We start from the raw sequence: 27,371 nt of genomic DNA on the forward strand, positions 1-27,371 counted from the left end.
ATGGTTCAATGGTACATTATTGTTGCATGTACCTGGGTACATTAAAATTCATTTTCTGCATACAATTCAGTAAAAATCTTACTATAAATAGGCACAATCTTACTTGAGTACAAGAGTGTAGGGGTCTCAGTCTGAAGAAAGGTCTTGACCCGAAACGTCACCCATTCCTTCTCTCCTGAGATGCTGCCTGACCTGCTGAGTTACTCCAGCATTTTGTGAATAAATACCTTCGATTTGTACCAGCATCTGCAGTTATTTTCTTACACAGAGTGTAGTGGTAGTAGCTTGCACTAAGTCAGTACACAGGATTTGCCACGTGTCCAGTGAAGTTGTTCAAAATCTAGAGCCTTTGGTTGGCCACAAAGGCCCGTTGTCCTGGTGGCGGTACTGAGTTGGAGTTGTAGGGGTCAGCCTGGCAAGGTAGTGTCGTTGATGTCCTCCACTGCTGCTTCGCTGCTTCATACTGCCGCAGGCCATGTCCGATCCATGGGCCCAGCCTTTTGGAGCAGCGTCTCATCCACTCGAACCATAGGCTGCAGCAGGGCCTCCGTTGGCGGCCCACTCCACAATGCCTTGATCCAGACACTTCAACCCACAAAAATGCTGTTCCTGGTCTTGTGCAGCTACCACTCATCATCCCTATCCCGGGCCGTCTCCAGCCGACTGCCGCTCCAGGAGGCCAAGCACACAGGTCAGATGCGGCCTGCAGCGGCACGCAGTGGCATAACAGCATTGGAGGATATCAACAACATCGCCTGGCCAGGCTAACCCCTGCAACTCCAACCCAGTGTTATCACCAGGACAACGGGCCTTTATGACTAAACTAAGAAAAATAAAAGTACTATTAAGTTTCTGCAACCTTGATGTTTTGTGCATACCTCAGATTCAATTTCTTGAAAAAGATGCAGACACTGGAAATATGAAGTACTAAGCAGAAATGCTGTAAATAGTCAACAGGTCAAACAGCATCTGTGGAGAAACAAAAAAGATGATGCTTTCATTTGACCTTCCATCTGAAATCTTCTGATAAGAAATCATCAATCTGAAATGTTGACCATTTCATTCCCCACAAATATTCTGATCAATTTAAGTTCATCCTATAATTCAGACTGTCTTTTTCCGAGAAACCATGATAAAATAAAGTTGAGACATTTAGTCCCACTGTTTGCTCAAAGAACCCGTCTTTGAAAATGTCTGATTTTGTGTTATGAAATGCATACTTTTTTTTCTAAAGAATATAAAGGAGGTGGGACAGTGGTTTAGAACTGAAAACAGATTAATTCAAGAAGGATAAAAGAGGATGTGAAGGAGAAACAAACAAGATGCCAGGAAATCCAGTTAAAAGGAGAGCTGGAAAAATTCTGCAAGACATCGGAATCTCAATGCATGCTGCAAAATATGACAAAAATATATCAAGATTACAAATCCACTATGGCAGTAAAAATCACCAACATAATGTGAAAGTACCGATATTTCCAATTTATTTTTTAACTGTTATTTTCTCTTTAAAAAGTTTGACAATTCAGTAACAACTTTCTGGTTATTTACAAAGTTACCTTTCTATGAGCAATACAAAATGATGAACAATTTGTTCACTTGAAAAATTCTCCTGCTCTCCTGATTTAAGCTGGGAGTTGAATCCATGAACATTGCAAATGCAAATCCTCACATCCAAACTCAGCCATGCTGAGCACCCATATGCAGACATTTACTTGGAGTGACAGAATGTCTTTCAAACTTAAAAGGAGAAATATGACCCAATTCAGATCATTCATCTCAAATCAGGACTAAACCTATGAGATCAGTACCTTCCACTGCAGTATAGAATATGACATATTTACACACCCAATGGATCAATCTAAAATACAATGACTCAAATGAAACCAGAAAACTGCTAAACACTTTAACTCTCCTTCCCATTCCCACACTGACCTTTCTGTCCTAGGTCTCCTCCAATGTCAGAGTGAGGCTAAATGCAAATTGGAGGAACAGCATCTAATATTTCGCTTGGGCATCTCACAGCCCAGTAGTATGAATATTGATTTCTCTAATGTCTGGTAGTCCCGGCATTCCTTCTCTCCCTATCCCTCCCCCACCCAAGTCGCACTAGCATCTCGTTTTCACACAACAAACAGATAACAATGCCTGTTTTCTTTATCATTGTTACTTTTTTGCATATCTTTCATTCATTGTTCATTATCTCTCTACATCGTCATCTATATCTCTCATTTCCCTAATCCCTAACCAGTCTGAAGAAGGGTCTTGACCCAAAACGTCACCCATTCCTTCTCTCCAGAGATGCTGCCTGTCCTGCTGAGTTACTCCAACTTTTTGTGTCTATCTTAGGCTAAGTACTACATGGCCGTGATGTCTAGAAAAAAAATTCTAAACTTGAAAATTTGGAAAAATATTAAAGAAATTAAAAACATTTAAAATAATAAAATACTGATATGGGTGTGTATTACCATTCTTGTTGTTAAATACACAACCATGACATCGTACTTCTCATTTTAGGTTAACTGTATCTCAAGAAACCACTTAAGCCTCTGCAAATGGGTGGATAAATACTGCCCATTCTAGCCCTGGCACTGAGAATTATGTGAAGCCATGAAATAAAACCATTATGAACTATTGATCTGAATTGGGTATTTACAGAGTTGCCAATAAACTGGCAGAAAACCTTTTTATATAAGGCAAACAAAGCAAATTACAAACATCTTTCAAAGTCGGCACTAACAACAACTGAACCACTGACACTCTTGAAACTACAAAGCGGAACTTCAATAATCAACACTTATAAAGATTTGAGATGGAGCTCGAGTACAACGGCTCCATGTGTGCTAGTCCAAGAACAGGATCTACTAACTTCAAATCGCTCCACACTTTTAAATCGCTTTTCCATTTGTAAATCTGTCACTATTTTGATTCTTCGCTCTACCTTTGTTTGGCTTTATTGTATTCAGGTCTGGTATTATCTAATTTGATTGGATACCTCGCAAACAAAAACTTTTCACTGTCTATCGGTACACGTGGCAACAATAAACCTAAACTTCGGGGGCAAAACAAAAAATTGAAGACCTTTTTGCCTCTGCCCCTCCTCCACCCTCAACATCAGCCAGCTTCACATTACTCTCAATGCTCAACAGCCCTTACCATGAAATTTGACTCAAATTGGCAGAACAAGCAACTTTTTTCCCAGATTAATAAATACATTTTGACAACGATCTCAGCAATAACCAACAAGGGTACCCCTAACATTTCAACTGAAAGGAATTCACTAAATTCAAAATCACGATCCTGTTCTTAGGAAAAAAGTATATTTAAATATTGCCAAAATCCATTCTGCAAGAGGTTTGTTGAATTCATCCTGCAATTATAAAGACAGGACTTCTACATTTCTTCATAAAAGCATCAATAAAGCTGCTTGTTAAATACCATAACTAGAGCAGTCGAAGCATTGGATCGCCTTCTATTATGCCAATGTTTTCAAACCTATTTTCAAAAGGCTCTTCAGTGATGATCAAAAATAAAACATCACATTAATTCCTCAACAAACAGGTTAAATGATGCAATTAGCAATGGAAAACTTATGCAATAATCACTAGTTGGGCAGTGGAGAACTTGAGATTTTTGAGAAAATGATCTGTGTCAATTGCATATCTTAAAATATACAGAGTTGATAGCAGTTGAGAGGTCATGGGTTCAACTCTCACCACAACATGTTTTGAGAGGAGACTTAGAAAATAAAATTGACAATCTTAAAATACCTGATTGCTGTAAAGAACAATTAACTCTGTTTCGAAAAAGAGCATCTGTCCCTGAACTTGGTCTAGTCCCTTGCGTTTGATTCTTAATTTATTTTTAAACAAAATGATTAAAACAAAATCATCAATGAGAATTGAGCAACGAATTTCAAGCTGTATGCATCACAATCATACAGAGAACAAATCAAAAAAGTATTAGCATGCAATGCAAGTGAGCATTACAATTAAATTGTATCAGATTAAGCTGTAATTAACTAATACACACCAAAACAATACAACAATATCACCTTTACTGGCAAATCCGATGAACACCTTTTGGTCGCATTAAAGAATAAACAAACCCCCACAAACAAAATGTGCTTAAATAAACACAGAGTTCAGGATTTAATTAAATTTGGATCTTTAAATGCATTAGGTGGAATCAATAACAGTCCCCTTATATTAAAAAAAATAATAAAGCATCTCAACAAGAATTTCAAAAGCTTCTTACAAGCGCTCACAGCAAATGGAATGTTGACGGTTAGCCAGATGATCCCATTTCATATCATATCATCATATCATATATATATAGCCGGAAACAGGCCTTTTCGGCCCACCAAGTCCGTGGCGCCCAGCGATCCCCGTACATTAACACTATCCTACACCCACTAGGGACAATTTTTACATTTACCCAGCCAATTAACCTACATACCTGTACGTCTTTGGAGTGTGGGAGGAAACCGAAGATCTCGGAGAAAACCCACGCAGGTCACGGGGAGAACATACAAACTCCTTACAGTGCAGCACCCGTAGTCAGGATCGAACCTGAGTCTCCGGCGCTGCATTCGCTGTAAAGCAGCAACTCTACCGCTGCGCTACCGTGCCGCCCTTATATGAGAATGAGAATGGGAAAAATCAGGATCCTCCTGCGGCCCAAATGAAAACAATCATCGTTCAACAGCTGTCCTGACCATGGAAACAGGTAGTCGGGGCTTCAGTTTAGTGTCTCAAGTGAAAGACTTTACCTCTGGTCTCACTGCTCCAGCACTGAACTGCTGACTGTTTCAAGTGTGATCACACAGCTGGAATCCACAAGCTTCAGCCCCAAAGGTGGAGCCAAGGTAGCAGCAATGTTGCAATAATATCGTGCAGAGCTAATGCATCATATTATCAGGCTTCGGGCTCTCAACAACCGAGAACTTTACTATAAAAGACCTGGCAACGTTAGCGCCGATGAGTAATCACTAATAAATCGCCGTATGGTTAAAGTATTGCAGATGAGTTTACGCATAACTGCCAGGAAAGTTGACTCATTTGTTTTTCTATTTAAAAAAAAATCACAGAATCCTCTGAACAGGATTTATTTCTCCCACCCACCTGCCTGAGTATTCTACCCTCCCAATTTACACTGCTTGGCCTCATTAACATGCACATTTAGAACGCCAAGAGGGACATTACCACCTTCCCTCTCATCCTCGGGCATGTAATCTGTCTGATTGAAAGTATTCATCGGTAGGTCTGTCAGCAACTCCTTCCATCTCAAGTGATCAGGCTGAGTAAAACCAACAACTCTGTACGGATCACGGTCAAGTGAGAGATAAGTCAGAATTTCAATTACTGTAACCTTCTCATTAATTTTCTTTTAAGATCTGCCCCACAATACGTGAAACAACATAACACAAGACCAATGCAATTCTGATATTGTTCCACTGCTCATAGTATGTGGTTAACCAAGAAATTTACAGATTTGGCAAGTCTGATCTCCAGGCAGAGGCTGAAGCCAGTGATCAATGTGATCATTTTAAATGAATACTCTGTTATCAGTTTATTTCGGATGTATAAGGTCCTGCTCAATAATCCAGAGATAATATACGTTGCTGCTTTTAATTGAACTGGTCGTCAGTGCATAGATTTTCCCACTCCCAGCAAAAAAAAATTGTCACTGCTGTTCAGATCCATAGTTAAGAGTCTGCACAGGAACTCATCCCAAATGTAACAGTTTATTTTACATAACATTTTTCATAACCTACAAAGGGAATAAACCTATATTGAGAATGATTTAAGATGCGTCAACTCTTGAAATTTTTGTGATTAATGCGGTGCAAAACAACACTCTGGCATGTTTTTTTCAAACTCTATTCCTTTTCATTGCACGGTGAGGGGGTGGGGTTAGAATCCAAAACACTGAATTTACCTCTGGAGAAAAGTAAAAATTCTTAACGAAAACATTGGGGCAATAATAAGCTCAAGAATGCCAAGGATCATGAAGCCAAATCAGAGGCTTGTTAAAAATGTTCAACTCTGATAATCTGCTCCATAATATGACATGTGCACTTTGGGATAATAGAGTGGAATTAGCCTTAGTATAGTTGGATTCCACAGTATTGTGCAGAAAAGCATGACCCAAAATTAATTTTTCTTTTTATTCAAGTATATTTAACAAGACCTTGAAACTCCAGTTTCCCATTCATTGATCACCAAGCTATCAAACGAGCCCACAAATGGACGTACTCAGAGTCATAGAGCCGTACAGTGTGGAAATAGGCCCTCGGCCCTCATTGTTCATGCCGAGCAAAATGGCATATTGGGCTCGTCCCATTTGTCTGTCCCAGGGCCCACATGTCTCTAGTCCCTTCCTGTCCAAATGTCTTTTAAAGCTTATTACTGTATCCGCGTCTATAGCTTCCTCTAGTAGCTCATTCCGGATACAGACGTCTTCTGAGTGGAAAAAGTAGACCCTGAGGTACCTCTTTAATCTCTCTGCTCAAGCTTATGCCCTACAGTTTTAGAATCCACTACCCTGTGAAAAATGACTGAGCATTCACTTTTATCCATGCACATCATGATCTTGTACAGCTCGTAAGGTTGAATTGTAAACCAAGTTCGTAAGAAAAACATCCCAACGTATCAAACATCCTTCTATAACTCAGGCCCACAAGCCCAGTTAAAGAATGTCCTTTGTGCCCTTTACAATACAATGACATCCTCTCTATATATGGGTAATTAGAACTGCACACAGTACTCCAAGCGTTAAATTGTTAAATTAAAGAAGATAGACACCAAAAGCTGGAGTAATTCAGCAGATCAGGCAGCATCTCTGAACAAATGGAATAGGTGGTGTTTCGGGTCGAGACCCTTCTTCAGAATGAGAATCAGAGAAAGGGAAACGAGAGATATAGACGGTGATATAGAACAAATGAATAAGAGATATGCAAAAAATAACGATGATCAAAAAAAGGGGAAGCCCACAGTGGTCCATAGTTGGCCGTGGACTAGGTGAAACGAGTTATACAGACAGTGAAACTCAACAGGACGACAGTGAAACTAGTATGACGACTAGAGTGGGGGGAGGGATGGAGAGAGGGGATGCAAGGGTTACGATGTAAGAGAAATCAATATTCATACCGCTGGGTTGAATGCTGCCCAAGCAGAATATGAAGTGCTGTTCCCCCTGTTTACGTTTGGCCTCATTCTGACAATGGAGAAGACCCAGGAAAGAAAGGTCAGTATGGGAATGGGAAGGGGAGTTAAAAGTGTTTGGCAGCTGGGAGATCAGGTTGGCTGGGGGAGGCTCAGTGAAACAATTGCCCCATTTGCTCTTGCATGTAGTCCAAGGTGGACTGAGCAAAGGTGAGCGAAACGATCGCTGAAAAAACAAAAATATATACACTTTGTATTTCATTTGTGCTTAGAACAGGCTGTATGTAGCTCTTCCATTTTACTCCGTCATTGCTCTTTGTTACAGATAAACTAACCTCTTTGTGAAGCATTAAGAGAATGGTGATTTGCATTTTATCTTTCTACTTCCTGGTGGATGAAGCAAGCATCGATTTAAAAATAAACTAGCACACAACGTAACATATGTTGGCTTCTGAAAAATGTTAACCAAGAACTGAAAGAGACACTAGCTTCTGTAGTTGCTGCCAGCAGTTGAACTAACTTAAATTTTCCAAGTTAGTTTAGTTTAGTTTAGAGATACATCGCAGAAACAGGCCATTCGGCCCATCAAGACTGCACCGACCAGTAATCCCCACACACCAACAGTATCCTACGCACACTAAGGACAATTTACATTTTTTATACCAGGCCAATTAACCTACAAACCTGTACGTCTTTGGAATGTGGGAGGAAACCGATCTCGGAGAAAGCCCACACGGTCATGCGGAGAACGTACAAACTCCTTACTGACAGCACTTGTAGTCGGGATCAAACCCAGGTCTCTGGCGCTGTAAGCAGTGTAAGGCAGCAACTCTATCATTGTGCCGCCGTGCCACCCTACTTAAACATTTACTTAAAATTTGCTTTCCTCTCCCCATCGCCACCCAGATCAATCCCCACTCTGAGCGCACAAATCTCTCCTCACACTTCACCAGTCACTCTGCTCCTTTCCCCTCCTTCATATTCCCATCTCCAGTTCCCCCATTTACCCTTTTTATCCCCCTCCCTCCCTTCCCCATTCCACCCATATCACTCCCTCCATCTTTACATTTCACAGCTCCACTTCCTTATCTGACACCTTTTAGACTTTCTAATTTCTAGTTTTGTAACTTAATCCACCCATGTATCAATCAACACCCTCCCCATGACAAACAAGGAATGAGATCTTAAACTCAATGGAAAAATACTGAAGAGTGTGGATAAACCAAAAAAAACATCTTGAGTTGAAACACACAAACTGTGGACATTATGGGTTCAGGTAGATAAATTCATAAAATAGGCCAGAGCACAGTTTTGTAATTAGAGGTATTGAGTACTAGAGTAAAGAAATAATTGAAGATATGATTGTTTGGGGCAGCATGGTGATGCAACGGTGGAGTTGCTGCCTTACCGCGCCAGAGATCCTAGTTCGATCCTGACTACGAATACTGTCTATATGGAGCTTGTATGTACTCCCTGTGACCTGTATGGGTTATCTCCGAGTGCTCTGGAGTTGTTGATTATGTTGTAGAGTTGAAGATTATGAAGGTTCAAATCATAGATCAGCTAGAAAGTTGGGTAGAAGTGGAATTTAATCTGGAATTAAGCGTAAGGTAATGCACTTTGGGAGGTCAAATCCATTTAGGACCTGCAGAGTAATGGCAAGGACTTTTGGGATGCATATGTACTGTAGCTGTTTAAGTCCATAGCTCCCTGGAAATGGCGACACTGGCGAAGCCCTCCGTTTCTTCCTCGACCGTAGAACCAGCCAATCCCCATCTACTAATACCCTCCTCCGCCAAGCAGAGCTGGTTCTTACCCTTAACAACTTCTCCTTTGACTCCTCCCACTTCCTCCAAACCAGAGGCGTAGCTATGGGCACTCGCATGGGCCCTAGCTACGCCTGTCTCTTTGTCGGGTTCGTCGAACAATCCCTGTTCCGGACGTACACTGGCACCATCCCCGAACTCTACCTCCGCTACATCGACGACTGCATTGGTGCTACCTCTTGTACCCATGCAGAACTCACTAACTTCATACACTTCACTTCCAATTTCCATCCTGCCCTTAAATATACTTGGACTATCTCTGACATCTCCCTCCCGTTTCTGGACCTCACCATCTCCATCACAGGAGACAGACTAGTGACTGACATCTACTATAAACCCACTACTCACACAGCTATCTGGACTACACTTCTTCCCACCCTGTCTCCTGCAAAAAGTCTATCCCCTACTCCCAATTCCTCCGTCTACGCCGCATCTGCGCCCAGGATGAGGTGTTTCACACTAGGGCATCAGAGATGTCCTCATTCTTCAGGAAACGGGGTTTCCCCTCTTCCATAAAAGATGAGGCTCTCACTAGGCGCTCTTCTACATCCCGCAGCTCCACTCTTGCTCCCCCTCCCCCCATTCGTAACAAGGACAGAATCCCCCTCGTTCTCACCTTCCACCCCACCAGCCAGCGGATCCAACAAATCATCCGCCAACATTTCCGTCACCTACAACGGGACCCCACCACTGGCCACATCTTCCCATCCCCTCCCCTTTCTGCATTCCGCAGAGATCGTTAAGTCCATAACTCCCTGGTCCACTCGTCCCTTCCAACCCAAACCACCCCATCCCCGGGCACTTTCCCCTGCAATCGCAGGAGATGCAACACCTGTCCCATTACCTCCCCCCTCAACTCCATCCAAGGACCCAAACAGTCTTTCCATGTGAGACAGAGGTTCACCTGCACCTCCTCCAACCTCATCTATTGCATCCGCTGCTCTAGATGTCAACTTCTTTACATCGGCGAAACCAAACGCAGGCTCGGCGATTGTTTCGCTCAACACCTTCGCTCAGTCTGCCTTGATCAGCCTGATCTCCCTGTGGCTGAGCACTTCAACTCCCCCTCCCACTCCCAGTCTGACCTTTCTGTCATGGGTCTCCTCCAGTGCCATAGTGAGGCCCACCGGAAATTGGAGGAACAGCACCTCATATTTCGCTTGGGCAGCTTGCAGCCCAGCGGTATGAACATTGACTTCTCCAACTTTAAATAGTTCCTCTGTCCCTCTCTTCCCCTCCCCCTTCCCAGTTCTCCCTCTATCTTCCTGTCTCCACCTATATCCTTCCTTTGTCCCGCCCCCCTGGCATCAGTCTGAAGAAGGGTCTCGACCCGAAACGTCACCCATTCCTTCTCTCCTGAGATGCTGCCTGACCTGCTGAGTTACTCCAGCATTTTGTGAATAAATACCTTGGATTTGTACCAGCATCTGCAGTTATTTTGTTACACTGGTAGACAGGATAGTGAAAGAAGGGATTTTGTATTATTGCCTTCATAGGCTGAGATATTGAGTATAAGAGTTGAAATGTTATATTGCTGTTGTATAAAACATTGGATAGACATCTTGGACCCACTGACCCTCAGCATAAGAACACACAAGGCTGCGCACTCTCCCCTCTCCTTTACTCTACATCAACAACTGCACTCTGTCAAGCTTTTCAAGTTTGCGGATGACACAACCCTGATTGGACTGTTCCATGATGGGGAGGAATCTGCCTACAGACAGGAAGTGACACAGCTGGTGCCCTGATGCCACCGCAACAACCTGGAGCTCAAGGCTCCTAAGACAGTGGAACTGAATGTAGACTTTGGGAGAGATCCCCCCCCCCCCCCCCCACACTCACGATCAACAACACCACAGTCACATCTGTGGAGTCATTTAAATTCCTTGGAACCATCAACTCCAGGGACCTTAAATGGGAGGCCACCATCAACTCCACAGTCAAAAAGGTCCAACAGAGGATGTACTTCCTGCGGCAGCTGAGAAAACACAATCTGCCACAGGCAATGATAGTCCAGTTTTATACTGCCATCATAGAGTCTGTCCTCACCTTCTCCATCATGGTCTGGTTTGGCTCAGCCACCAAGCATGACATCCGGAGGCTGCAGCGCATCATTCGATCAGACGAGATGGTTGTTGGCTGCAACCTTTCTTCGCCATCGACGAACTGTACACTGCAAGGGCCAGGAAGCGTGCGGGCAAGATCATCTCTGACCCCTCTCACCCTGGCCACAAACTCTTTGAAGCACTTCCCTCTGGAAGGTGACTCCGGACTGTCAAAGCCGCCACACCCAGACATAAAAACAACTTCTTTCCACGAGCAGTAGCTCTACTCAACAACCAAAAGTCTGTAGCCTCCTTTTGTTCTGGCATTTTATTTCATTCTTCACATGTTTAAATTATAATGTTTTATTCTTAATTGTTTACTGTATGTCATGTAGTTACTTGCGAGCAAAGCACCAAGGTAAATTCCTTATGTGTATACATACTTGACTCATGAAATTTATTCAATTCAATTCAATTCAATAGATGATGCTTGGAGTTCTGATAGCAATATTACAGGACGTGGTAAGTAGCAAAAGATGGAAATTGGTTTCACCAGGATAGTAACTGGAATAATGCGCTGTAGTTATAGAAATCGGACAGGCTAGGTTAATTCTCACTGGAATTCCAGCAGGAAGCTTAGAGTTGACCTATTTGAGGTCAATGGAATTATGAGGGACATTGGGTAAATAATAAGAATCTTTTTCTCAAGGTAGGAGTGTCTAGAGAGCACAGGTTTAAGGTGAGAGGATAGAAAATTGAGAGATCTGAAAGGTAAGATTTTCAAATGGGATGTTGAATATTTGGAATGAGTTGTCGGAGAAAGTGGTGGAGGCTGATATAATGACAATATTTAAAAGGAATTTGAACATGAAAGGAGTAGAGGGATTCGGGCCTAATGTGGTCAAATGACGTTTGTGTGGATAGGCATCAGTGTTGGCATGGACAAGATAAAGGCCCGGATCAGTGCTGTTTATTTCTATGATTCCGTTAAGTTAAAGATTAGCCCCCAAATATTTGTGTCGTGATGTTCCTGGACTGAGTTGATTGATCATCAAAAATAAAATCTTGCTTAGCACAGTCAGTACATTTCCTCCTGTTCACATTGACCTCAGTATTTCTACAGCTCCTTGATGTTGTAAGCTGTTTGAAGCCCTATTTTTAAGAATTTTCACTTTCAACTCCTGTTTGGAATTCAAATCTCGTGTGCTTTATGAACCATGGTCACAATAGCTTCCAGATTTAAGTTGTTCCACTTGAACATAAACTGAACGCCGGCAAGTTTGCTTTTGGTAGGTAAGTACGTGTTATTTGACAACAGTGTATGATTGAAAGTAACCCATGGTACGTGGCTGGTTTAACTTTGTCCTGCCGACTGTGATGTGTTTTCAATTCTGTGGTTAGTTGCCATAGTGGTGTGGGACTATCTGGATGGAGATCTGACTAGTTTATATCTTCAGATCTTCAGCACTGCAATTTATTGTTGCTACATAGTCACTGATATATATAAAGTGTCATTTCGTCACATCATATAGAATTGATTGATTTCGCTGAAAATTGATGTTAAGGAACTGAGGAGCTTGAGGTGCATCATCCTCTTGCCATCCTTGCTGGTTGGTTGCATATCTTTCTGTCTTATCTTTCATGTGCTGGGCTTTCCCTTTAAGGATTCATGGAGCCTCCTGCTCACGATTTATTGTTTGATTCTTCACCAACCTTTATAACTGTGATAGTGCTATGGAGCTTTGATGTGCTGGTCGTGCTATTGCTTATCTCTCAAAGCATGGTCCTTTGGCTGTGTGGAAACCTGAACGGAAGCTTTGCCTACAATGTAACCCTTGTATTGTGTGTTGCACACACAGCTTGGTGTTGGCCAATTTACACCTCAATGAATTGAATCTCCTGACAGGATAGTGATGATGAAGTGAGGGATCAGTCAGACCACGGGGTTACATATTATGGTGCAATAAAAATCTTTGGCTCATGTGCTGTGGTGACACTTGTATTCCAACTTTAAATCTCCAGATTTGGCCTTGTGATGAGAATTGTTTTGGAAACGACTGTAAATTCATTTTGGAACAAGTGATTAACTAATAAGCGTTCACTGCACGGTAAATGGATTGTAAGGAAGTCAACAGGTGAAGCTCTTTTTGGAAGGAACTGCCTTGATCACAGTAATTACAGATCCCAAAGGTAAGGGAGGTGGAGAGAATGAATTATGGTTACAAAATTAACTGCAAACCTTATTAGAATTCATGAGTATTTTTTTTTCAGGTGAGTGCAAACCTCCTCAATATATCAACAATAGACACCTATGGCAGAAGACATCATGTTATGCCTTGTGGTTTTCTAGACCAATTTAATTTTAAGTCTGAAGAAGGGTCTCAACCCGAAACGTCACCCATTCCGTTTCTCCAGAGATGCTGCCAGTCCCGCTGAGTTACTCCAGTTTTTTGTGTCTATTTAATTCCAATCCCATTGTTCTACTGATTTTGAGTTGCAATGCAAATTGATCCGCAATATCCCCTTAAGATCATAGTAGTTTGTGCTTCTTGGCAGTAGTGCATTCCATTGCTTTTACACGTTCTTAGGTGCAGAAATTGAGCCTAACATTTTGTAGATAACTTTAAATTAACAATCCCTAGCTGCTGATTTAACAACCAGAGGTAGACGTTTTTATTCAATTTTTACCTAATTGAAAAAGGAAATCATTACATCTCTTAGCTTTCCAGTGAAAACTCTTTCCTGTCCCTGTTGGCAATGTACTGATTCCGTGCAGCATTATCTTTCTGGTTTCATTGTTCCTCTGAAATGAGATATCCATGACTGCACGCTGTACTCTTTAGTTTAGTGTCGTTTAGAGATACAGCATGGAAACAGGCCCTTTGGCCCACAGAGTCCACGCCAACCAGTGATCCCCTTACACGAACACTATCCTACTTACACTAGGGATGATTTACAATTTTTACCGAAGCCAATTAACCTACTAATCTATGTGTCTTTGGAGTGTGAACTACAACTCTACCATTTTCTATGTATTTAGACTTTTAGGCTTTGGAAATACAGTGCGAAAAAAGGCTCTTCGGCAAAGCAAGTCCACACACACTAGCGATCACTTCCATACACTGAGTCCACGCCGACCAATGATCCCGTACACTAGCACTATCCTACACACTAGGGCCAATTTTACAATTTTTTAACCAAAGCCAATTAACCTACAAACGTATGTGTTTGGAGTGTGGGATGAAACCAGAACACCTGAAGAAAACCCACACAGTCACCGGGAAAATATACAAACTCCATACAGACGGCACCCTTCGTCAGGATCGAAATGGGGTCTCTGGCACTGTAAGGCAGCAAGTCTACCGCTGCACAGTGCCGCCCTTAATCCTCCCATCCAAGCTCTTCCATCAATGTCTGTCCTTACTGTACATCAGGTCAGAAGAAAGATATTCACTTATGGTAGAAGAATGTTTAAATCCATTTGCAAATCCTCAGCAAATTAAACATTCCTAATTCCAGGAAGACCTGAACATTTAGGCAAATACCAATTACATGGCAACATCCAACTACCACCATAAAGCATTGATTCACATGAAGATTCTTGTACCATGGCTCCAGTGCGTACTCATTTACAAAATATACTGCAGTAAGACATTTGCAATAGCAGCTCTGCTCACTGAAACACATGAGCAACAGACAAACGTTAATGTCAACCAGTGAAAGTTCCTCTTGTCGCATACTATCTATGTTCTTTCAAAGTTGTTGGATCAAAAACTCATTACTTAAAACTCAGAACTCATTACTTAAAAGAACCAGGTCAGTACCTTTGCTACAGAAGCAGTTCAAGAAAGGGACAGATCCCAATTTTTTCCAAGGGCAATTAAAGATAAGCAATGATTATACCTCCTGGTGAATTATAAAAAGTTGTTCCACTTTCGAGTAGTAGCATGAAGCAGATTCCCTCCAGGGACCCCACATTCAAAAGTACAGCTAATTAAGCTTTACGGAATCACGTGTAAACCTTCATTAATTAAAAATAAAATCTGATTTAAACATCAAGTAAACTGTTAAAAATGTAACACTGGAAAAAGGGAATAGATAATTAACTAGGTTAATTCCACAAATTTGTGCACAGAAATTGTTCAATGATTACATTAGTAATTGAACAAAAGATTGTCATTAAAATTAAATTGCCTTCTTCCTGCAATTGGCACAGGTAATTTGTTACTTGGTAACACCATCCTGAATTTACACAAAGCAAAATTTTACAGAGAATAAAAGGCATCCCAATACAGTAACAAAGAATGGCTAGACTGGTGGACTGTATTGCATTCCATTTACTTTTATAGACACAAAAAGCTGGAGTAACTCAGCGGGGCAGGCAGCATCTCTGGCGAGAAGGAATGGGTGACGTTTCGGGTCGAGACTCTTCAGTCTGAAGAAGGGTCTCGACCCGAAACTTCACCCATTCCTTCTCTCCAGAGATGCTGCCTGTCCCGCTGAGTTACTATAGCCTTTTGTATCTATCTTCGGTTTAAACCAGCATCTACAGTTCTTTCTTACCCATTTATTTTCATGCCTGGTGCTCTCCCTTCCCTCCCGCATCCCTTTCAAGGCATCTGGAACTGCACTCATTGCTACTTCACTGGCACGAATATGAGAGTGATGAAAAAAAGCATAAAACCATGACCACTGACAAGTATACTATAGTTAATGCACCCGGGAGACAACTGTAATACGATTCAGATGTACGTCTAGTTTGTAAGTTTGCAATTTTAAGTTATTTTGTCTCATTAGCACAGTTGCATTTACAATCCTTCTTCAATTGCAATAAGGAAAATTACACAGTAGGTCTGACAATCTTTTTTAGATCTTCACCCACGATGTCCATTCTGGGTAGTTATGGCTTGCTGGCTTTTAGTTCAGCTCTGCTATGTTGCATTTCAGCAGCACGATCAGCTTTGCAATTCTCCACATGAAGCCAGAGGAAACCTAATCCTTCAGAACAGCTGGTTTATGCAGTTTGCTCAAGATTAATTTTCTGTACAGTCACAATATCAATTTCTTCCCACTAGCTACCAGAAATACCATTGCTGCTTGCAGTCACAATTCACTTGACCTCTGCTAGTCCTGATATTTATTTCTCTCTCTCTCTCTCAAGATTTTAGGAAAATAACAGGATTTCAAATTGTGACATGACAGTCATGCCTTTCTGCTCAAGCTGCTTTATCATCTGGGACTTGAAAGGTACATACGTAATATAACATAAGTAATGTTTATTAGTTAGATATTTTTAACACAGCCCATCGTGATCAAATAAAATCAGTGCTTCTAATAATTATAAAGATACCAGAAAATTAAAATAATTTTTATAAATTTCCAGCTGGCCCTGTGTAAAATCTATCATCTCTCTCTCTCATGATATAAATGGCATATGCTTTTCAGATCCTTAGCAGGAGAAAGCAAAGTCAACATGATAAAAGGTACAAAGTGGGCAAGGAAGAATGTCCATGCAAATTACCGTGCTCATCGACAACAACTGCACAGCGTGTTCTATGATGAACTCTGTTCTATTTGATTTCATTTATTGAAGAATCATCTACAAATAATTCCTGTCCCTGCCACCGCATTTGTCAGGGGTTATGGGGCGAAATCAGAAGAATGGGGTTGAGAGGGAAAGATAGATCAGCCATGATTGAATAGCAGAGTAGACTTGATGGGCCAAATGGGCCAATTCTGCTCCTAGAACTTATGAACTTATATTATATGTGAATATAATCAAGTCATACATAAGTACAACTGGTAGTGCAAAGAGAAAAATACCAAAATGCAGAAGTGTTACAGCATTTTGACATTACAGTTACAGAGAAAAAGTTAAAGGTCTGTAATGAGGGAGGTTGGTTGAACAAGATTACACTCTAGCTTATGGGAGGACCATTCAGATTCAGTCTGATGTTAGCATGGAAGAAACTATACCTGAATCAGGAGGTATATGCTATTCAGCTTTTGTATATTCTGCCCGATGGGATAAGGGAGAAGAGGGAATGACCAGGTTGTAAAAGGTTGTTTTCTTGTTGGCTGCTTTCACATGGCAGTGTGAAGTAAGATGAAGTCAACAGTGAGGAGGCTGGTCTGTGCGATGAACTGGGCCCAATGTTTGATTAATAGGAATAGGAATATTTTATTGTCACATGTGACTAGGCACAGTGAAATTCTTTGATTGCATACACAATGTATACAAATAGCAGCTACCTACGGCGCTGACAAAGTTACAAAGCACGCTGGCTCCTCCTTTTGTTCCCCCCCTAACAGTTTCGCTACGCCAGGTCCCCATTGTCGTGTGTCCTCTGCCCCCATTGTCCTCCCCCCACCTCCCTCAAGGCAGTTCCCCCACACTGGGTCCTCCATTGTTCTTCCCCCCCCCCCCCTCACGGTGGTCCTCCACACTCTCATGGTTGACCCGCTAAGCTATGCCGCCCCGTCGGCACGAGGCTTTATGACGTAGTGTACCCTCTTCCTTTCAGATCTTTTTCAGAATTTGCAGTATTGTTGTATTGTCGAGCCACTTCACTTTTAACATGGATAGAGGGCTGGCCCAACTTGTCAATGAATTGACAAGAGACACTGGACGATCAGGCGAGGCTTAGTGGCAATTGCACCCACAGCACAGTTGTGCCTTTCCTTGCTTCAGTAATTTAGAGTCAAAAGGTTCAACTCAAGAAATGCAAACGAGTGACTCAAGTTGACACCTGACTGCCATACTGACCATTTGTGGTTCAATCTCAGATGGTAACTGGACCCAATTTCAGACGGCAACTGGACCCAATCTCACTAGGTGTGACCAATTATTTATTAAAGCTGAAGCCAAAGTCGTGCACACAAGCTTAAGAGTCCAGGCATCATTGACAGATGGTTGCTGCAATTCCCCATTGTGCTGGGGAAATTACCTTTCAGATGCTACATATGTTAGACCGAGCAGAGGACCCGAGACTCCAATTGGAATGGGATCTCACAGGGACTTCTACACCAACAAATTATAAGTAATGGGAAGACAAGCATTTTAATTATTTGCCATCCTTCAGTTTAATACTATTCATTATTTCTGTGCATTTGTACTTATTATGTGCTTATTATTGTTAAATATATTTTTAATTATTTCACTTTTAATTGTAAATATTTTCATGAGCAAAAGATAACCAGCTGGAGGAACTTAGCAGGTTCAGCATTATCTGTGGAGGGAATGAGCAGGCGACGTTTCAGTTTCTGTGGAGGAAAACAATAGTCAGAGTTGAAAAATATAAAAGTGGATAAGTCTCCAGGTCCTGATAGGATATTCCCTAGGACATTGAGGGAAGTTAGTGCAGAAATAGCAGCGGCTATGACGGAAATATTTCAAACATCATTAGAAACGGGGATGGTGCCGGAAGATTGGCGCATTGCGCATGTTGTGCCTTTGTTTAAAAAAGGTTCTAAAAGTAAACCTAGCAATTATAGACCTGTTAGTTTGACGTCTGTGGTGGGAAAATTAATGGAAAAGATACTTAGGGACAATATATATAATTATTTGGATAAACAAGGCCTGATTAGAAACAGTCAACATGGATTTGTGCCTGGAAGGTCATGTTTGACTAATCTTCTTGAATTTTTTGAAGAGGTTACCAGGGAAATTGATAAGGGCAAGGCTGTGGATGTTGTCTATATGGACTTCAGTAAGGCATTTGACAAGGTTCCACATGGAAGGTTGATTAAGAAGGTTAAATCGTTGGGTATTAATAGTGAGGTTGCAAGATGGATTCAACAATGGCTGAATGGGAGATACCAGAGGGTAATGGTTGACAATTGTATGTCAGGTTGGAGGCCAGTGTCTAGTGGAGTACCCCAAGAATCTGTGTTGGGTCCACTGTTGTTTGTCATTTACATTAATGATCTGGATGATGGTGTGGCAAATTGGATTAGTAAATATGCAGATGATACTAAGATAGGTGGTGTAGTTAATAATGAAGTAGAGTTTCAAAGTCTGCAGAGAGATTTGGGCCTTTTGGAAGGGTGGGCTGAAAGATGGCAGATGGAGTTTAATGCTGATAAGTGTGAGGTGCTGCATTTTGGTAGGACAAATCAAAATAGGACGTACAGGGTAAATGGTAGGGAATTGAGGAATGCAGTGGAACAGAGGGATCTGGGAATAACTGTGCATTGTTCCCTGAAGGTGGAATCTCATGTGGATAGGGTGGTGAAGAAGGCGTTTGGTATGCTTGCCTTTATAAATCAGAGCATCGAATATAGAAGTTGGGATGTAATGTTAAAATTGTACAAGGCATTGGTGAGGCCGAATCTGGAGTATGGTGTGCAGTTCTGGTCGCCAAATTATAGGAAGGATGTCGACAAAATGGAGAGGGTACAGAGGAGATTTACTAGAATGTTGCCTGGGTTTCAGCACTTAAGCTACAGAGAGAGGTTGAACAGGTTGGGTCTTTATTCTTTGGAGCGTAGAAGGTTGAGGGGGGACTTGATAGAGGTTTTTAAAATTTTAAGAGGGACGGACAGAGTTGACGTGGGTAGGCTTTTCCCTTTGAGAGTGGGGAAGATTCCAACAAGGGGACATAGCTTCAGAATTGAGGGACAAAAGTTTAGGGGTAACATGAGGGATAACTTCTTTACTCAGAGGGTGGTGGCTGTATGGAATGGTCTTCCGGTGGAAGTGGTGGAGGCAGGCTCGATTTTATTATTTAAGAGTAAATTGGATAGGTATATGGATAAGAGGGGATTGGAGGGTTATGGTCTGAGAGCAGGTAGATGAGACCAGGTCAGAGAGAGTGGTCGGCATGGACTGGTAGGGCCGAACGGGCCTGTTTCCGTGCTGTAGTTGTTATATGGTTATAGTTTCGGGTCGGGACGCAGAAGATTCCATCGTCTGTAGTTTCTTGTGTCTCTGTCTTAAGAATCTGTGGAGGAAGGAACTGCAGATGCTGGTTTAAATGGAAGATAGACACAAAATGCTGGAATAACAACGGGACAGGCAACATCTCTGGAGAGAAGGAATGGGTGACATTTCAGATCAATGCCCTTCTTCAGACAAAAATCTGTGGCACTGTTCTGACAGAAGATTAAACTCTGCATCCATTTGCCTAAGAGAGAAATTGAGGGGTCCTCTGCACAACGTTCCCTGTGGCCTAATCATCACTTTTGCCAAATTAAATATGCAAAGGGTGCAGCAACCGGCACAGGTTCGCAAATAGGTGTTCGAGTCTTTGGACCTCATACAATGGGCTTCCTTTTGCAATGCAATGAATGCAAAATATCTAATGACTTACTTTGAAGAAGAACAGAGAGTTTTTTCCAGCATTCTGGCAAATATCTCTCAACCAACATCAGTGAAACAAATTGTCTGGTCATCCTCACAGTATTGTTTGCGAGACATCTCACGACACAAAAATGACTGCTGCATTTCCTATAATTCAGCAGTGGCATTTCATAAGTTATTCGATAATTAGGAAGGACTTCAGGGCATCCGGAGTTTGTGAAAGCCTCCTTTCATCCCAAGGAACAGATCCTGTACAGTTAGCAAAAAGTGGCTGCTCTGGTGCTTAAAAATCATACTGCCCTGGACAAAGCACAAAACTTGAAGCATAACATGGATGTAACAATTCAAGGGCAACCCATGTTATTGCTAGAAATCAGCCATAACCTTTCTCCTCCACCTGTTCTTTGCACATCAGAATCAATCATTTGTAGACTCTGATCTCTGATGACTGCTTTAGATTGTGCCTAGGGTGACCAGTACAATTGTAAATGTAGGTAGAATAAAGATAAATTATGTCCTGTGTGCTTATGACCTGATATGGCACAGAACTGAGGAGTTGACATAGAACACTGAAAGGTACATTTCCATTTGCACTGACCATATTAACAGTGCACTGCTTTCAATGGACAAGATTAGAAAGAACGCAGCTGTCTCCAAGAAAGGGATAAAGCAAATTACACATCATCTTTAATTCTCTGCTACAAATCGAGCAACTACCTTGCTGACCTTCAAGAAAGTTTCAGAGCCTGAAGGAATTAGCAAGATTGGTCTTTCTTTATAAAATACTGTCTTACTATGGATGGGATGAAGATAAAAATGCATGTTAATACATGGTGGTCTGTTGCCCTCCCAAATACTTTGATGTTTAAATAATTTAAATCCTGAGCAAAAATGGGAGTCCACCAGAAGGAATTAGGCCACTAGACATGGGTAACGGGAAATTTAGATGTTGTTGTTAATTCAGATCATTTCCATGCTTAATTAATTTAAACACTTTATATATTTACAATTCCAAGATGTCGGTGTCATTAATAATGTTGCATTTATTGTCCACTATTAATTATCTCTTGCTAAAGGTTGTTTCAGAGGACAGTTAATAGTCAACCATAAAACTATTGATCTAGTGTCACAATTTGGCCAGAACAGGGAAGGACAGCAAATTTTCTTTCCAAAAAAGACAATAGCAAACCTGGCATTTTTTTAATAATAGCCCAAGTATATTCACCGACCTCCCAACATTTGATTTTACAAATTCATAATTTTGATGTCCAAAATTCAGAATTTTACATCAAAATTCATAATATGACGCGTAATGCAACTTTTCAGTAAGAAAAAGGTATGCACGCCAAATGCGCATACGCGTTGCGCTACATTCATGTGTGAAAAACTACTATTATTTCCAACAATCTGTAGCTCTTGGACTGCATGTACAATGTCAGGCCTATCATGAGTATATTCTGCTATTTATAGAAAGGTTATTGAACAGAGATACTTTTTGTAACACAAAGAAAAAATTGTTTTGTTTTGTTTTTTCTATTTTGCTTTTTCCTTACACATCCCAATTCTCTTGGTACTGAATAAAAGAACAATGGTCATAAAATGTATGACAAGTTATGAAGAAAGAGTTGATATATGCGACTCGACTAAGCATATGGAAGTACTTGAAGTAAATTCGCACATTAATTGATAATCAGCCCAAAATGGTGGTAATTGGCTTTTCTGCTGTTTTATATTTTAACCCTGTCTTAATTAATTAATATAGTTATATAATCTTGCACTTAAATTTAATATTTACTCATTACAGTTCCACCACGGATTTTCTGGCACTCTTGGTTCCAGAGCTTTGCTGGTTTATCCAGCCGGCCAATGGGGATAGATGTGCTCGCTACAGCTGGGCTGGAGTTCCAGAGCCCCGGCCGCAGGTTGCAAATTCAACCCACCGATTGGCCATGGAAGTCCCGACGAGGTCGAGATTGGCTGCCTTGCCCAGTCTGGGTGCCACATTTTCGGGGAGACCTCCAGGGTGGGGGGATTTCTCACGGAACCCCTAGCGACCGAATTGACAAAACTCCTGAGTCCAGATCATTGTTCTAAGCTTCCAGGCATACACAATTTTTTTAATGGCCCAGTTATGCTTAAATTGGGCCTCCAATAACATACCCAGTACTTATTGATATCGCATAACACAATAAAGATTTCAAAAATAATTTCCTGCTTTTTCTATTTCCATCCCTTAAGTACCTAGCAAATTAACCATCTCCAGGAAAAAGACCATCTCCAGGAAACAGTACTGCCATAAATATGAATTATTTGCATCCTGGTTTTTGGGGACAATTTATGAAAAAGGAACAGAACTGGGCTTATTGTGCTGAAGATTGCAGCAAACTAAAATAGCACAAACTGTTTTTGCAGAGGAGGCAATGCAAATTAAATTTAAGATAGCCAAGTGCGACACAAACAACTTTTGAAGAACAGCCTTATGGTGTCAACTGTGATTCAGCTTTGAGTCAGAAGATTGTGGTTCAAATTCCACTTCAGGGACACAAACACAAAATTCAGGCTGACATTTACCACAGGAGTGAAAGAGTTCAGCAGCATGTGAGGTGCTTTCAGGAGGAGGCATTAATCAAAGCAGCAGAATGTCTTGTGAACACACAAAATATATCAATTACCATTGGCAGAAATATTACTGGGAAAAATTCAAACCGATTTCTGGAGTAAAATACAAAAGTGAGAGGTGACATTAAATATTAACTTTTTAAAAAATGAGCTGGACACAGGTAGAGTACTCGGTAGATTTTTGGAAAACTTACTGAACCACACAAGAAAATAAAGCAAACATTTACAAAGATGTGACCAGGAAATGAAAAGGTAAACATCAGGAAAGATTGGATAGCCTGTGGCTCTCCATCTCTCTGAAAAGTTAATGACAAAGAAGAGGTAAATGTCTTCAAAAATATGAAGGTATTGAAGTATGAGAGAAAGCACTGGCACCTGTGGGGTGTCCAAAACATGGGAGCCTGAAGATACTGAACTTTCAAAAGAGAAATCATGCATACTCCTTTATCCCCTCTTCTTGCTATGACATTTTATAATTATTTTTATGTATGGTTCACAATAATCTGAATACATAATTACAGAAAGATGCCGTGTGCACTGGATGTAGCAGATGGCACGGACACATTTATGCACCTTCGAAGAAGAAAGGGATTCGAGGTAGGAAGGACGTTGATAGAGGTGTAGATGTTGAATATAGCAGATGGCAGCATAAAACTGGTGAATTGGTTTGGCCATAATGCTGTGCTACAAACTCCAATGGGAAGGCTGTGAAATTAAAAAAAGTTCAGGCATACAACTTTTTCAATGTCTTCTCCGGAATACTGTTTGGTATTTCCTTCTGCACTCTGATAGTTGCAATAAGACAATGCTGAGATGCCATTCAACACTGCACCTAATTTAATCTACTCCACATTTATAAATGGAAGAGATGTTTTTTTTAAAAACAACACCAGAACACAGCAGGACTGGGCCACCAAGCTTCTCAAGCCTCCCTAGCTATTCAACATGATGATGATTGATCTGTGCTGGGTGATAATGATCGATCTATGATGGACTCAACTCTTCTCCTGTGCCAGTTCATCATAACCCTCAATTCCCTCCTCTCAAAAACCCCAAAACATTTAAATTTGATTCTTGACCTAATCGTCATTCTGTTGACCCTGCTAGGAACTTCCCAAAATAGATGCAAAGTGCTATAGTAACTCCCCGGGTCAGGCAGATCGATGGAGATCATGGATTGGTAATGTTATGGGTTGGAACTTTTCTTCAGACTGATTGTAGTTGGGGAGGGAGGAGTGGAGGGGGGAGGGGGAGCTGGAAAAGAGGACGGCCAGGACAAAACCTGGTAGGTAATAGGTTAATACAGGTTGGTGTGGGGGGGAGGGGGGGATATGCCGAAGGTTGGACAAAGACCAGAGATCAAAAGACAGAAGATGTCAGACAAAAGGATTGAGGAGTTGTAAATTATGAAACAAGTGGAGGAATGCAGATGGAAGGGGGGGGGGGGGGGGGGGGGGAGAGATAGGTGCAAGTCCAGGTGGGGCATAGGGGAAGCGGGAGGGGTGAGTATTTGTAGTTATCTAAAATTGTACATTTCAATGTTCAGACTAATGGGTTTTAAGTTACGCAAATAGAATACGAAGTGCTGTTCCACCAGCTAGGACTCAAGGTCCTCAGATTCTTTCTTGAACAGAGACCCAATCAATTTCCCTCCACTAACGCTCCCTTTTGCCACGCAAAACTTGACTATACACTCCAACAACTTCTCCTTTGACTCCCCTCACTTTCTCAAAATTAAAGCACACTCGGATTGGCCCCAGCTATGCCTGCCTTTTAGTTGGTTACTAGGCCAAGTGGACCCATTGGGCCCAAACCTCTCCTGCATTGGTGCAGCACCCTGTCCTCCCCCCCTCCCCTCTCCTCAACCCCCCCCTCCCCTCCCCTCTCCCTCCTCCCCTCCCCCTCCTCCCCTCCCTCTCTTTTAAACTTTAAAATGCGAATAACTTAAAAAATATAAGACCGATTTCAATAAAACTGCTTGCATTATCACTAAAGTGACAATGGTGAGTAAGGTGGGCCTAAAATTGTTGCGCTATCGTGTACCGTTTTGGCTGAAGTTCAGTAATAAACAAGATAACAAACCAGCGTTTTAGTATATAGATGTCGAACAGTCCTTGTTCCAAATGTACACTGACACCATCTCCCAACTCTTTCTCCACTACATCTACGACTGCATCAATGCTGGCTCCTGCACCTGTACAAAACCTATTGATTTCATTAACTTCCACCCTGCCCTCAGATTCAGTTGAATTATCTCAGACTCTTCTCCCCCTTTTCTTGATTTATCTGTTTCCATCACAGGGAACAGACTATCAACTGACTTCTGCTACAATCTCACCAACTCTATCCCCTACTCTCAATTTTGCCGTCTACGTCGCCGCTGCATCTGCTCCCAGGGCGAGGTTTCTATTCCAGGTGATCCGAGATGTCCGCTTTCTTTATTAAACATGGTTTTCCCCCCTGCTGTAATATATGGATCCCTCACCCACGTCTCCTGTATGTCCCATAGTTCTGTTCTTGCTCCCCCTCCCCCCAAATGGAACATGGATAGAGTTCCTCTGGTCCTCACCTTTCAGCCCACCACTCAACATCCAACATATCATCAATATTTCCGTCACCTCCAACGTGATCCCACAACCAGTCAGATCCTGCCATTCCCACTCTTTTCCGCCTTCCACAGAGACCACTCCCTCCGCAACTCCTTGGTTCACTCATTCCATTCCAACCAAAGCACCCCCTCCCCAGGTACTTTCCTCTGCAACCAGAGTAGATGTAAATCCCGTCCCTATACCTCATCCCTCACCTCCATCCAGGAGCCCTAGCTGTCTTTTCAGGTGAGACAGATTTGCGTGCCATTCCTCCAACCTCATCTACTGCAGCCAGTGTTCCCACCTGGCTTGTTGTACATCAGTGAGACCCTTTTGGATCTTCTGGTTGCAGACCATTTTAACTCCCCTTCCATTTCTATACTGAATTTTCTGTCCTGGGACTCCTCCATTGCCACACAAAAGCTAGAGGAACAGTACCTCATTATTCCTTCTTGAGCTGCTTACAACCCAATGGTTTGAACATTGAATCCTCTAATTTTAGGTAACTCCCATCTCTCTCGTCCCGCCCGTCTCTTGTTCCCCCACATCCCACCCTTCTTCCGTCCCCCATCCACCCTCTTCCCTGTGCACTACCTGGATTTATGCCTATTTCTCCCCTCCCCTATGTACTTTCCTTTCGCTTCATAATTTCCAATTCATCAATCCATTTGTCCAACACCTGTCCTTACATCTCTGTCCATTGTCCAAACATCAGCTTGTCAAACCCTCCCCTCATCTTTATCAACCTATCACTTGCCGTACTTTGTCCTTCCCCTCATCTCTTCTCTCTTTCTCATTCTCCAGAGACACTGCCTGACAAGCCGAGTTATTGCAGCAGTTTATGTCTTTTTTTGTAAACCAGCATCTGCTGTTGCTTGTTTCTACTTCCCAAAGCACTGGTGAGTCTATGAGGCAGCAGTTGACAAAAATTCACACCAACATTCTTTGGATTCAGCAAGTTGAGGAATTGAGTCATTGGCACTTCTGATTACAAGGCAGTGACTTTGTAACAAGTTGGAGAAATTGAGAACAGAACCAGAGCTACTTGTGCAAGCTCACAAAATCCTTTGAACAAGAGTGCTTCATCAATTAAAAAAAGGGGCCTGCACTTGCATAAACCATTTCAGTGTCTCAGGAGGTCCCAAAACTCCAAACATATGAAGCACTGTCACGATTGTAATACAGGAAATATTTCAGCTCAATCATACAAATTTGAACTGGTGGGGGAAGGAAGTGTTAAATAATCTCATGGCTCACCCCAATTCACCTCAAAACAATCCCAAAGGCAATGTGATTAAAACAATTCTCAGAGCTGCTGAAGCTAACAATCACCTCACACTTGCCACATAGTATGAAGAATCAGTCTAAAGTGTCCTTCTCAAAATGTTAACTATCCAGATATGTTGGATAGTAACCCACTGTGTTACTCCAATACTTTGCATCTTTATTTTGTAAATGGCATCTGCAGTTTCTTGTTTCGACACCTCGTGTGCCTTTATCTCTCCACAAGAACTGAGTAAAATAGCCACTGACTTTGGAACTTCATGCTTCGTGCAGTAGAGAAATGGGGAGAGGGGGAAGGGGTGAAAGAGAAACGGGATAAAAGGGAACTAATAAGAGAGATATGGAACGGATATGCTGGAGAAGATGGAGAAAGAAGGTGCAGATGTGAAAGAAGGAATCTGGGAGCTTAAAATCCGACAAATGAATTAGGATCATGCAGATTCTCAAACAATAACCTGCAAAGTACTAATTTACTGACTTTCTGACAAGTGCACATTAGGAAAAGCATCAAAGCCTCATGCAAAATTGCAAATCCTCGACCTGAA

General features: G+C 41.8%; 1 protein-coding gene across 9 annotated transcripts in view; it reads right to left on the reverse strand.

The window, feature by feature from the left end:
• The window catches only part of sipa1l1 (signal-induced proliferation-associated 1 like 1), a 296,284-nt gene that overhangs the window by 114,344 nt on the left and 154,569 nt on the right, over positions 1–27,371 (reverse strand). The window lies entirely within an intron of this gene.

The sequence above is a fragment of the Rhinoraja longicauda genome, chromosome 10, assembly GCF_053455715.1.
Source record: "Rhinoraja longicauda isolate Sanriku21f chromosome 10, sRhiLon1.1, whole genome shotgun sequence".
Classification (NCBI taxonomy): domain Eukaryota; kingdom Metazoa; phylum Chordata; class Chondrichthyes; order Rajiformes; family Arhynchobatidae; genus Rhinoraja; species Rhinoraja longicauda.